General features: G+C 37.4%; 1 long non-coding RNA gene across 1 annotated transcript; it reads left to right on the top strand.

Moving 5' to 3' along the window:
- The first annotated feature begins 439 nt into the window (after positions 1–439).
- On the top strand, positions 440–9,672 carry LOC125695889 (uncharacterized). The gene is made up of 3 exons (XR_007378080.1): positions 440–602; positions 803–907; positions 8,231–9,672. It is a non-coding gene; the product is annotated as an uncharacterized LOC125695889 (long non-coding RNA).
- The last annotated feature ends 422 nt before the right edge of the window (positions 9,673–10,094 follow it).

Here is a 10,094-nt window from a genome sequence, read left to right as displayed (position 1 = left end):
GATATATTTAGAAGCAGGTCTGGCTCTTGGGCACAAGGCCAGCAAGTAAGAAAAGAGTCCGCACACATGTCCATGTTAGTACTCCCCTGTAATGGGACTCAGCCTTGTGAAAGCACTCAGGTCTTGCACAGAGCAACTCCTGATTACCATCAAGCAAGTTGAGTGTGGGGCACCCAGTGATAAAATTGTCCCTCCTCTTTTTTCCAAGTCCCACAGTGAGCCCACAGTTCAGCTTCCAGCTCAGGATGATATAGTCTGGCTGAGAATATAGAACAATCACAACCAGCCAGACTCACTATGAAAGCCCACAGGGCTATTTTTGGAGGATGAGAAAGTTTGATGGAATCCATACCAAATACCAATGGGTTCAGCCAGCAGTGAAAATTAGTGCCACTCACTTCAGGTGCCTCAGTTTTTCCGAGCCTTCCCTGCTGGTGTTTTGCCCAGCAAAAAGAGTTGGCTCTGTGTGAAACATTTAGAGGGAGTGTTAATGCCTTTCTTGTGCAGTTCAGTGCGCTGACAGCAATACCAACACTGTTTCCTGAGAAGATATGAGAAGCCATGAATCTTAGAGTGGATCTCACTTTCCCTCCCTAAAAGTAGTAATTGTTTGAACTGTTGGGGCAAACAATTGGTTTTGACTAGTTGAGGGATGAGTCAGCTCTAGAAATTGTCACCACATTGGTGTGGAATCGGGATACCATGTCTTGCAGAGGAAAATGGGCCTAAGGGAGAGAGGTAAGATTTGCTAGATATTTCAAGACTGGGTCTTGTGCCATCTTCATGGGTTATCTCCTTTCAGCTCCACTGCAGCTCCCAAGTGGAAGACGAATGCACCCATTAAAGACAGTTGTGCTTCGGTGAAATTCAGTGAGCCATTTGTGCCTTGCAAGCACACAAAAAAGAGGTACAGTCAGTTTTGTTGTTGCTTTTTCTTTTCTGATTCCAGTCAATTGTTAATAATCATGTTGTCATTTTATTTAAAGAGTTGGCACCAAAACTTCATTCATTCCACTTAGAAAGAACCACCACCAACCTATTACAAAACCTGTCATTATCTCACAAAGTCATATTCTTGACATCTGTTAAGTAAAGGTTTATTTTACACTTCAAAAGTCAATCTGCACAGCTGACTAAACTTCTTCAGAACTGTACAGTCTGCTTCTGTCAAATATTTGGGAAAATAAAAGTTAGTTTAAGAAAAATATTTGGTTTAGATGGAAAATGAGTTGGGTTTTTTTTCTGTATATGGGAAAACATTACTTTCTGTCCTTAAAAAATTAAGCAGGAGGTGGAAGAAAGAAGATGAAGTGCTTCCTATTTACTATATCTTTTTTTATCAGTATCAGAAAATGACAGCTGAATCAGTTTTCTGTACTTCTCATTTCAAGCTCTGTATTTTTCATTTTTTAGCTATAACATACTGGAAGGTTGATGGGGGTCAGCTAAGCTCCTGGAGAATTCACAAAGATAATTCTAGAAACTATTTGATTCAGACTATCTGTAATTTGCCATAGAGTCTATGCTACATGACAATTTTGGCTTGGCTTTCAGACTAGCTTACATCATTAAGCAGAGTTCAAGAATCTAATGTGTATAATTATAAGCCTTGGTAATGACACTCAGAAACATGAAAGTGCTGAAGGAAACTTACAGCTTTTCTATCAGATAATCCTAGCCTTTTCTTTCTTTTTATTATTCAGTGGAAATGTTTACTTCTGTTAGATTAAAAATATTCCTCTCCTTTTTATCCCTTTCTCCTACAGAAAACAACCGCAACAGCCAACCAATCAATAACCCCTCTCCCCCCCCAAAAAAAACCCCACACCCAACAACAACAACAACAACAAAAAAACAGCAACAAAAAAAAACAAAACAGCAACAACCCAGGAACATGTAATCTCAGAGCTCAGGATATCTGGAGGTTGGAAATTCCAGATATCTCATCTAGAGTAGAGTCACTCTTTGCAGTTACTTGTCACAAACCTATGCTAAGGAAAGGAATCGATTTACCAGCCACTGGCCAGCAGTCAGAGCAGATATGCTTCTGATGATCAGTCAGATAAGACAAGGATACAGAAAATTCAGTTAATAAGTTGTTATCTTTAATACAAAGAAATTTTGATTGCTTCTGGCCAAGTAGTCTTGGACCTTATCTTTTGCCTTCAGGTCAGTTTGGGGTCAACAGTATTGAGATCTGAATTGGAGCTTAGTAAAGTACATTGGGTCAGGTATATGGAACACAACCTATCAGTGCAGTTAAACTCTGAAAAGAATGGTGGTTTTTTTTTTTTTCAGATTATGCTGGTGCAGCTTGGGAAAACAACAGGGGAGTCAGGTGATACAGAAAGTAGGGACCAAATTTTGTATATAATGCTGGACTTACAAAGTGATTTCCAAACGGTTGATTTTGAATTTCTGCAGAAGAGATAAGCAAAAAGAAGTAAGCTTCTTCAATCTAACTGTAAAGCACTGGACCATAATCAGAAGGACTATTAAATAGGATTGGTTGCCTGAGGTACTCTGATGCACAAATTAACACAAGTCCTTCACTATCTTTCCCTCAAACCTGAAATTTGTGTATATCTATGGTTGCAAGAGCAGAGTGAATTTTATCTTCATTTAGCCATAAAAAATGAGGTGTCTAAGCCGAGTGATTCATTTAGCTTCACTCTACAGTCACTGGAGGTACATGTGCAAGGTGTCCTTTTTATGACAACTGGAGTGACTTGCTCTGACATAACAGAGTGAGCTGGCTTACCACCTTATCTGATTTCTAGACCTATTCTATAAGAACTTCGGGCATTTTGATTGCATTTAATTTTATTATACCATTGCACTTCACTTCTGGAATGCTGTTTATTATTTCTGTTGCCTTTGTGACGGTAAGCTATTTTATAATAAATAATGGGAATTTTCTTTGTCTTCTAGTATGGTATTACCTCTGGTATATGGGCTTTGGAGAAATCTAAGTGGCTTGGATTTGATGCATCCTTTTATATACTGACCTATGTTATCATAATAAATTTAATGTATTTCTTAAATAAGCACACTCATGTAGGCTATAGATCAGTGAGTTTTTCTCACACGGGGAGATTGATTTTCTGGAAGCCTAAGGCTTAAATATGACTACTTGCTTAGTTTAATTCGTAGTGAAGTGTTTACACTCTTACCCCAGTCATTTCACTTGTATAAGGCAGCCTCTTTGCAGTGATGGCTGTGTTATATTATATGACAAAAGTCAGGGATAGGTTTAATATAAGTTAGAATCCACTTAATACAAAATGACCTGCGGAATTTCCAGAGGGACAGAATACAGTCTTTCAGCACTTGATGGAATAATTCCACATGAAATGTTATCAATTGGGATACAGCAACTTCCAAAAGAGCATAATATATTAAATGTCAATCAACATGAGTTTATGAAAATAGTTCTTGTCAAACCAACCAGATATCTTTCTCTGATGGGATTACAAGCTGGGTTAATAAAGGTAAATAGCATTGGTACAATATACACAGATTTGTGTCAGGAATTCATCTGAGTGTCCAGCAAACATTTTCTTTAAGAAACTGTGTTGACTAATAGTCAACACAGAACACACTGAGTTTATTAGAGCTAGCTAACCAGTAGGTCACAAAACGTAAACAGACTTGTAATTGAACAAATATGTTTTTTGTGATCCTTGAAGAGTGAGGAGGAGTTAGGCTATTGAGTCTTTATATTTTGTATCTCTATGCCTGTGACTAGATTAATGAGTTCAGTTTAGAGGCTTACCATCTTACAAAGACCTACTGGGAGACTGGCAGTTTGAGGAAGAAATACAGGAGTGATTTAACAAGAAAACAAGGCTTGTAAACTCAGTGAGTTCAATCTGTTTAGTTTACCAAAAGAAAGGTTAAGAGATGACATATACACAGTTTGTAAGTATCTCCATGGAGAGAATACGTTTGGTAGTTATGGGTTCTCCCATCCAACAGACAAAGACATAACAAAATGAAGTAGATGGACACTGAAGCTAGAAAAACTAAGATTTACAGGCAGTAGTTTTATAAGGAAGATTATTAACCTCTGGAAAAATTTAACAAGGATTATGGTGCAACTTCTGTCCCTGACAATCTGTAACTCACAACAGGATATCAGAAAGATTGGATTAGATTAGCACTGTGGTTCCTCACAGTTTTATAATCCAAGAAATGTTTGGGTGACTGAAGAATTGTCTGCTGTTTCCTGTTTTCCATTTGTTTCATTACCTTTTTTTTTTTTGTTGTTGTTTTTGTTTTTTGGTTTTTTTGCTGGCTCAAAAGTGGCAGAATGGATCAAAAACCTTCTCTCAGATGAGAATGTGTTTATATGCTGATGCACTATGTGGATTGCCATAAAACTTAAACTATTCCTTTAAGTAGTTCAAAATGAAATACAGTTTCTGGCAGCAGCAGGATGCACACAGCTGTAGCATGTGTGCCTGTCATGTCATACCCCTAGCAAGCATTCAGATCCTGGCATGCATTTTCTTAACATAAATAGTTTAGAGTACATGCTCATGCTCTGAGAGAGAAAAAAAAAATTGCTCAGTCTACTGTAGCAGCCCTGACCAATGGGGATTTAATGCCCTCTTTAGAGAAGCCATCTCAATGACACAAATCTACTAGCTTAGTCTATGATTTAACAGCTCTCAGAAGCAGTTCAGCGGCCTAGTCAAAATCTGAACTACAGGCTGCCCAAGGATAATACCAGCCTATGTGCTGTGTGATGAGAGAACGCCATCAAAGTCTATGAGAAGGATAGGACTTAAGCCCTCCTCTTCTTCAGGCCATATTTTAATGACTAAGGAAAATGGTTTAGAAAATGGTTTATTGTTGGTTCCTGTTCTTTATGGTGGTTAGCAGCTCTGACACAAGGAAGGATAGGGGCCTCATCCAGCCAGCTGGCAGTGCTCACCCCCATTTCCTTCCGTCTGCATACTGTCACACCTGGATGCCTCCAACTTGTGTTTTATTTGCTATATTTTTGCCATACCTAATGCAGTCATGTAGTTAAAAGGGAAAATGCATACATCTTTTGAGAATATCCATAACCTCTTGGCTGTAATCAAATTTACATCACTGCATTGTCCCTATATGTTTTTCTCTACATTTCATCTGGTTGCAGCATTTCTTCATATTTGATCCTTAATAATACATGACTACCATAACATGTAACCGAGAAAAAGAATGTAGATATTTCAAAAGAAAGGATTACCCATCCTATGAATTATAATGATAGCTGTGGTTTCTCCAGGACATAAATCAATGCACATTCTTCAGAATATAAATCATGCACTAAATGTCTGAGACTTAAAGGAAAAAACTTTCCTCACCAACATGTTGTTGTATAATTGCCTATTATGGGAGTTTTACATCTTCCTCCAAAGCATCTGGTAGTGGTACCATTAGTTTGATCTGGAACGGCAGTTCCTGTGCGCCTTTGTGGAGCATTCCTGTGGCAGTTGAGCAGCTGTTCCATTCCATCTTAGATAGGGTAGCCAGATGTCCCACTGTTTTAAGATTGTCCTTTGCTCTTTCAGCATCCTATTTGACTTCATTTGCTTGCCTTAAGGAAGGAAAGCTAACCTTGTGTTGTGCAGTTTATTGGGATGTAAAGCTGTCCCCAATATGATTATGGCATTGCAGGAAACTGGTAGCAGTCAGGGAATTTGTAGATGTATGGTACTCACAAAAATATACAGAGAAAGTATTGCTCTCCAACTAATTTCATGTTTTATGTCTCTCTCTCTTTTTTTTTTTTTTTTTTTAACTGCAAGGAGTTATATGTGCTGTAAATCACAATCATGGCAACAGTGATAACTATAATTACTCGTGTATAATATTTTCCATTCTAGTCCTTTCTTTTCAGTATTTCTTAACTTTCCAAAGCTTTCAGTTATTGATTTTGAATAAGGGAAGAAAATGAAAAAAAATATCCCCCATATTTTTTTTTGGATACTAAACTGTCCTAGCCACTGTTTCAAAACAGCTCTACCATGTGAGTAAACAGCTGCAACTGAGAAAGTTGTAGATGTTTTGAAGTAGATTTTTATTTTTCTCAAGATTGGAGAATGTAAATAGCTCATTCTGGAAATGCTGAGCAGATTTTCTAGGAAATATCTTGTGGCAAATGTGATAAGGGAAGAAAAAATGCAGTTATTGTCCATGTCTATCTTGGATGTCCTAAGATGAATAAGATGATTTCTGAATTCTTCTGCGCACAAATTCGCTGAAAGTTTTAACCAAGAGAACTGAACCTTTTAGAATCAATGCATGGGCTACCGACTTATAAATTATATAATTTTTTCTAGTCACAAGCAAGGTGGAAAAACATAAGGTGGGGTTCTACAAAGATGGTATCTACTTCAGAAGCATTTTTTTTTTTACAGTCAGTGTTGATATAATCAATATTGTCATCAAAATCAAGGGAATAATTCATTCTGATAAGAACATGACAAAGAAGTTGTGTGAATGGCTTCCTAAAAATACGTGCCTTTGATGGCTAAAGGTAGTTTGGAGTGATGAGCTGAGGTACAGATGTCAAATGCCTGCAGCTTAGAAGCTTACTCTGAAGCATACTCATTTTGATTTACATTTCTTCCATCTTCCGTCACAGAAGTTTCCAGGGATAGTGTTCTTGCAGAACATTTGGGGCTCTGCTTTTTCTTTAAATGGAATCTCTTCTGACACATACATGAAAATTTTTCCAAGTAGGAAGTACTTGAATTTTGAGCTAGGTAATACTGCTTCCAGAACATTTCAGTCCAATGGAATATGCTCTCAAGGCACACACTGGTGAAGAGAGAAGAGAAGATAGAGCAACTTTGTAAGATTTTGTAGATTGATGTATGTTCGCTGCACTCTCTTCCTTGCTCAGCCCTCTTCTTATCTTTACTCCTTTTTACTTCCTCCTGCTTTGTCCTCTTTTGTAAGACATTCTATTTTATCACAGTCAACACACAAAAAGGCTTCATAAGCCCACACAAAACCCACACACAGGAGGTGGAAATCATCTACCTGTGCTTTTTTACCCTATCCTTTGTCTTATTTGTCAGTTAGAGGCACTACATACAGTGGCCACCATGGTCCAAACACATGAGTTTTGTGATCAGTGTAAGTTGATGATTTCAAGGTTAAGCTTGCTCATTCACCTTACCACTGGGGCAGTGGAATAATAACCTTGTACATTTGACAGTATCAGCTTATACTATTCCTGCCTCCCTGTTTAAAAATAGCCCAGCAAAAAAACTGCAGGTCACTTGCCTGATCCAGTTCAGTGTGTCACCTCAGTCCAGGTCATAGACAGCTACTCCTGCCGTGCTGAGAGTATGCAGCTGGTACTGGTTAAACCAGCATTGCCTCAGAAACAAGTGTCAAAAATGACCTGAAAAAAGAGTGTAGGCGGTAAGGTAAGAAAATATGCTGATGATACAAGTTATTCAGACTCACAGGCCAAGGGCAGACTGTGAAGTATTACAAAGACTGAATGACTGGGCAATAAAATGATAGATGAAATGCAATGTAGATGTATGTAAAGTGATGCACATAAGGAAAAGCAGTCCCATCTCCACTTATAAAATGGTCTCTGAGGTGTATTAGAATTTGAGAAGGTCCAGAGAAGGGCAGAAAGAATGATTTTTTATTTTTCTTAATGATTTCCTCACGAACAGTAATTGCTATAGGCCGGAGCTCTGAAGTCAAAAGAAGAAATGTAGGGAGTATCTGGTAGAGCTTCACATACTTATGGCTGATGGGAAGACTGGCAGCTCACTTTCTTCATCATAAACAAGAAATGCATCCACCATGTTGACAGATAAGAGCCAGGTTCATAACAAACTTCAGAGTGTGGTTTTCCACGTGGCCAGTGATGGACCGGTAGGACAACTTGCTTGATGTTCTTGTGCATAAAATTGGCATGGTATCAATGGGATTTTGGACAAATTCTTGCAAAAGTCATCCTCTGGAGACTAAATCTGGAGATAAATCTTATCAATGTGTGGAAATCTTTGAGATGAAAATAGTTTGAGTGTAAAGCATTATATATGCTTGTTCTTCCTTGGATTTTCACTTGTGGATACTGGCAGATGTAAGATAGTTAGTAGATGGACTGTTGACTATTTTTGCATTCTTCTAACCACGGCCTCGTGAGATGGAATTTTCCTTTTTGTGCAGTTTTGCATTAGTCTCTGTGCTGGTTGTTTTACAGATACAGAGTCAAGAGATAGCCCTTATCCATGAAATATTATCTTAATGGCAAGATACAACCTGTACAGCGATAGAAGGGAAGAAGCTTAATCCAGCAACCAGTTCTACAAGTTTTTCAATACTCTGCCTTTACCGCATATGGATGTGTAAATAGGAGCCAGAAAATCATTCGTTAGAGTGTATTTGGAGGTATGTTTTGCTGAGGAGTTCTTCGTGGGTTTAGCACTTCTAAGATCTTTACTTCATTCTTAACATCCCTAAAAGGAATTTCATACTTCAAGAAATTTTGTGGGTAAGTTTGGGAATGCACGAAGATGAAAAAACATTGTAACTGAAAGCAAATGTTTTCTTTTGCTTTCAGGAAATATACCTCCTTCATTCACTCGGTAAGGCTGTTCCTATATTACTCTCAGAGACATGTATTCTGGCACAAATAAATGGTGGAAATCATTAAAACACAATGATGCTAGACCAAAAATTTTCTAATTAGATCAATGAATATGAATATGATGTGATATGTTCCAGTCTATATATAATTTTGTATGATGAATAAAGGATGCAAACTGTACGCCTATGCTCATATCCTTGTATGACTACACAAATGTCTGCATGAGTTGATGTATTTGCATATATTTAGGTATTATTTTTACATTCACAAAGAATGTACATGTGTGAGCACTCATCTTTCTACATATGGCTGAGTAATCCTGTTTTCTTTCATTTTTCTAAACTTTAATTTACCTTCTGCTTCCATCACGTTCATTTCTTAAAGGAAAAACCTTGCCTATTTTACGAGACCGATAGGATTTTTTTTTTCCAGGGTACTTCAGGAAAAATTAACATCCGAGTCATTCCATGCAGTTTAAAAACCCCAATATCAAAATAAACATGGAAGAAACTGAATGGGGAAGGAAAACAGTACTGCAACTTTTGTTCTCTGATCAGCATTTTTGCTGTTCAAGACTTCCTGAGTGGTAAAATAGCTCAGCCACCCATGCAGTCAAGTCAGAGGGCAGAAAATTTTATATTACTCAGATTTCCTCAAGGGGTTGACCACACTATGACCTCTTTCCATTCTGTAAAGCTCTGTGACTCAGAAACATTATGATGCTTCTATTTTAAATAGTTTCTCCAGGCTTTCCTTTGTGATGCTTTTCAACTCAAGGTAGGTAAAAGCAACTTGCCATATTCAGTAACCCAAGGTCATCCTTAGACTTCAAGTATTAACATTTGATTAGCTGTAATAGTTCATTTTGCTGTCCAAGTTGTGCTATACTTATGTAACTTGACTCACTTGAGTAGCCCCACTCATTTCAAGCTCTGATGTAAATGAATGATTCTACTTAGAGTCATCCCATCTGTTTTTTTGTAGTACAAGCCTGATAAGCCTTTTTTAATTAATCTGGGAAAAAAATCCTTTATGGCTTGTAAAATGGCAACATGTTCCTGTTTTTTGTTTTCTTTTTTTTTTTTTTTAGAAAAAGAGAGAAAGAGAAAAAAAAAAAGCTGCATGACTGCAGGTTAAAAAAAAAAAAAAGAAAAGAAGAAGAAAACAAACAATAAAGTGAGTGAGCAAGTCACTGACGTTTAATTTACCCACATTTCCAGGATGGAAGATTCAAGCCTCTTAGAATACAGAAGCAAATGTAAAAGTGAATTTCACGTTGAGATTTAATTGTGACAAGTGGTGTAAACTAAAATGAACAATTTTTCATCACTGTCCTGATGTACTTCATTCTGTTGCCTTCTATTTTTGTGGCTTTGTTACTTAACAAACATAGCAAAAGAGAACATTTGGAAGTATACAGCAGACTTTTCTTATATCTATCTAAACAGTGAGTAGCAGAAGAAACAGCTCGCACTGT

The sequence above is a fragment of the Lagopus muta genome, chromosome 7 (assembly GCF_023343835.1).
Source record: "Lagopus muta isolate bLagMut1 chromosome 7, bLagMut1 primary, whole genome shotgun sequence".
NCBI lineage: Eukaryota > Metazoa > Chordata > Aves > Galliformes > Phasianidae > Lagopus > Lagopus muta.
Note: the sequence above shows the minus strand (reverse complement) of the source record. Positions and strands in the feature narration are given on the sequence as shown.